The 3,882-nt window shown below is 41.0% G+C and overlaps 1 long non-coding RNA gene across 1 annotated transcript; it reads left to right on the top strand.

Moving 5' to 3' along the window:
• Window positions 1–1,178: 1,178 nt before the first annotated feature.
• LOC120966519 (uncharacterized) lies at window positions 1,179–3,547 on the top strand. Its single transcript, XR_005760329.3, has 3 exons — window positions 1,179–1,374; window positions 1,470–1,699; window positions 2,761–3,547. It is a non-coding gene; the product is annotated as an uncharacterized lncRNA (long non-coding RNA).
• Window positions 3,548–3,882: the final 335 nt, after the last annotated feature.

Consider the following 3,882-nt stretch of genomic DNA (forward strand, 5'->3'; position numbering starts at 1 on the left):
TGCTCCAGCTACCACTGCCACAGTGCCACCACCAGTGTCAACTGCACCAGCTGCACAGACATCAGCTGGAGCATTTGCAGATGGACTCCTCTCAACGTCGTCTACGCACACTGGAGCTACAAGCTAGAAGACCCTTCAGGAGCTCCCGGAGATCGTGCCTAGAGTGTCATCTAGCACTATACGTTTTCAAACTTTTTGGCAACTTGTTGCCAAAGGGGAAGAAAGTGTATAGATCATAGGCTTCGAGAGAGAGATTCTTTTGCTTCTTTGTTGGTTTTTATTCGCCTTGCTACTTTGGTTGGTTGTTGCTACTTGATGCCACATTTGTGTTATGCTCGTGAGATACCTTGTGTGATCATGTGTTTGATCATACTATGCTTATTGTGTACTTGCATGTCTATCTCTATGATTACTTGTGTATCATCAACCACTTGTATCCTTGGTGATGAGTGCATGTTATTTTACTCTTATCATTTTGTGCGCTCCACCAAGATGTATGTGACATGGAAGAGTGTAACATCCCAAATTTTCAATTTGGAATGTTTTACAATTAATAGCTAAGCATCTATGCATTTTGTTTGAATTGAGTGGCATTTGGAAATTTCAGAGGCATTTGAGTTTTATTTGAATTTGGATTCAATTGCCATTTGAAAATTCAATTCAAATATCCCTGACAAATACTTGTGCAACAGTATGAGAGGAGCTAAAATGACACTCCAAAAATGTTAGAAGAAAATAATGCCAAAAGTTTTGAATTCAAATTTGAGTTTCATTTGGATTTTCAAAAAAATGTTTTTTTAAGTTTCGACTTTGCCTCTGAAAAGTAGTTCACTATTTAGGATTTATTTTTCTGAGAATTTTGATATATATATATGCCCTATAAAAGTATTTTCATTTTCCCTTTATATTTTATTTTATTTTCTGTCTTTAAAAAAACCTCAGCGCCTGGCCAGGCCAGGCGCAGCCCAGCCGGCCCAGCCACCAGCAGGCGCTAGCAGCCCAGCAGACCCCACCCGTGCAGGCCGCCACCAGCGGCGCACCCCACCATCCTCATTCCCCTCGCTCGAGAACTCCCTCACGTAACCCTCTCTCTCTTTTTTCCCCTCTGATCGCTGGACCCCACCGCGTTATCTCCATCATCCCGAACAGCCTGCGCCACGTATCTCGCTTGCCGCCTCGCGCACGGCCGTGTCCGCGCTGTCGCGAAACCCTTGCAGGAGCAACCTTTTCCCCCAGAAAACATGTCCTATGTAATCCCTCTCCCCTCCTCTCGCGACCCCCTTCAAAATCCCTCGCAAAAACCTCCCACGTCCGCCACCATCTTCGTTCCGATCTCGCCTCAGCCACTGCAGTTCACCGTCGTTTTCTTCACCGGTGAGCCCCTCCGGGATGTCTTCTTTCATCAAATCGCTTGCCCTCACCATGGCCCATCATTTTGACAAGGTTCCATCCTCGTTTATTTGCTCCAGCTTCGTCAACAAACTCGTCCGCCTCGCCGGAGCACGGGGAGATCACCAGAGGTTCTCGAGCTTGTTGCGGTCGCGGTAGCCGCCACCAACACTCTCCAACACCACCCCGACGACGCCCTCGCTCCACCGCATCTCACCGAGCCCTCCGCCGACGCCCGCGACCCCCGGAATCGCCGCCCCGCTCGACGCCTACCGCTACTCCATCGCATATGTATGTCGTCAACATCGCTGTAAGCCACCTCCCCCTTCGTCTGTTAGATCAACATCCAATGCTCCAGATTAGATCTAGCCAAGGGATATGGTTTTTTTATTAGCTTGGTTAGTTTCGGTATAGTAACGGTTTTTATTCGGTTTAGATAGAATGGTTTGGTTTTTCTTTTAATAGCCCGTACGCGTTTCTGTTAATTTATGACCGAGCGTTAGATAGCTCCAGATTGCACCCCCCAGGCCCAATAGCGTCGTTTGTTTTTTTTAGTATTTTCGTTTCTGTTTTTAAAACAGAAAAGTTCCAATTTTGAATTTTTTTATTTCTCTTAGGTTATTTAATATTTTCTAGTGATTCTTTTTGCTCTACTTTGGAAATTTCCTAAACTTTCTGTAGATATAATTTTTGTTCATGTGTGAAGTTTAAAAAAAATAATTGTATGAATTTTGTTCAGCTGACCAAAATTGTAAAAACTAGAGCTAGGATTAATATTTTTAGGCGATTCTTTTTGCTACTGTTTTCTTGTGACCTTAGCTATCAGTAGGTTTAGTTTGGGAATTTTAGAATTAATTTTAAATTAGTTTAGCACGAAAACAGTACTGTTTCTTTATTTATTGACTTTTGCACTATTTCTTCTGTTTGAAATTGTTTTAAACTAGTTTCTTTTGTTTTTTTATTTTGTTCAGATTAGTTTTTGTAGAATTAACAGTGGAACTTTTATTTGTAGAAAAAATATGTTTTAGTTTTTTATTTCTTTTTCTTACTAGAAACTTATTTTAGGCATAAAAGGAGTTTTATAATAGCTTTTAATGCAATCCTTTTTGCATAAAAATAGTTTGTTGTTTTCCTTTATGTTGTTTAACAACAACCTTATTTTAGTTCTGTTAAAGAAAGTTTTAATGGTAGAAAACTATTCTTATAGTTGGTTTCACTTACAGTAAAAACATGGTATTGCTTTTATGACTTTCTTTGGTTTTCTCTTTGGATTTCATTGTGTGTTATGTTGTTTGTCATTTACTAAGTTACTTGTCGTTATGTTAGTATATTGTATGGAGTATGCTTATTATGCTTTGTTTGTTTCGATAGAATTCGTGGAGTGCGAGGCTTGTTACTACGAGTCACTAGCTTTGGAAGATTGTCGGCAAGGCAAGTCTTTATCATGAATTTATTTACCGATATGTTTTATTTCATTAATAGAATTTCCTCCCACCATGCATGCAGTAGGAGAAATTTAATCAAGTCTTGAGTAGTATGATGTGGTAGGTTGACCCAAATCCCTATCTTACCCTTGCCCGGGATGTTGTAGTTTATTTTGCTATGCTCTGTAGCGACCCGACCTCAAACGGTCAAGTCTCTGTGCTTCAGTGTCATCCCTGGATCGGTAATGCTGACACACACGGTACTCGAAGAATTTATAACAGAGTAGCAATCACACACTTATTACATCGAATGTCTCAGAAGAGAACTTATTACAATAAATATGGCTTAAGGCCATCTAATACGATAACAGCGGAAGGCTTGGAAGATAAAGTGAGTCCATCAACTCCAACGGCATAGCTGAGCTGCACGGCAACGACCTAACGAACCTTACTCCTCGTCTGAAAAGTCTGCAACATAATACGTTGCAGCCCGGAAACGGGTCAGCACATGGAATATGTTGGCAATATAACACAGTAGAGCAAGAACAGAATAATGCTATCACTACATGCATATTTGGCTGGTGGAAACCTCTATGGTTATATTTTTGCGAAAAGCCAATTTTTCCCTACAACAAAGGAATAAGTTTTATTTTAACTATCATGGTAGTTGAAACATCATTGAGAAGGTTCCTCCAACTCAATCCCAATTAAAAGTAATTATCAACCCAACAATATTAATTTAGAGTGATGAGATACTTAGGATAATTCAAGTACTAGATACTCAACATGTCCATAACCGGGGACACGGCTAACCATGATTAGATTGTACACTCTGCAGAGGTTTGCGCACTTTTCCCCACAAGACTCGATCTCCTCCGTTGGATTTCTCGCACTACATGGTGTTTGAGAAACGGATGACCGAGACACAGACTTTCAGAAACATTAACTCTTTACTCCAGGCAGACCATACCAACCTACATCCCTCTACCTGCTGATCCACCTCTTCAAGAGCTCATGCAACTTACTCAACTATGCTAGAGCCCATAATAGCTTGTGGCTGCACACGGAA

Source organism: Aegilops tauschii, chromosome 6 (genome assembly GCF_002575655.3).
Source record: "Aegilops tauschii subsp. strangulata cultivar AL8/78 chromosome 6, Aet v6.0, whole genome shotgun sequence".
Lineage (NCBI taxonomy): Eukaryota > Viridiplantae > Streptophyta > Magnoliopsida > Poales > Poaceae > Aegilops > Aegilops tauschii.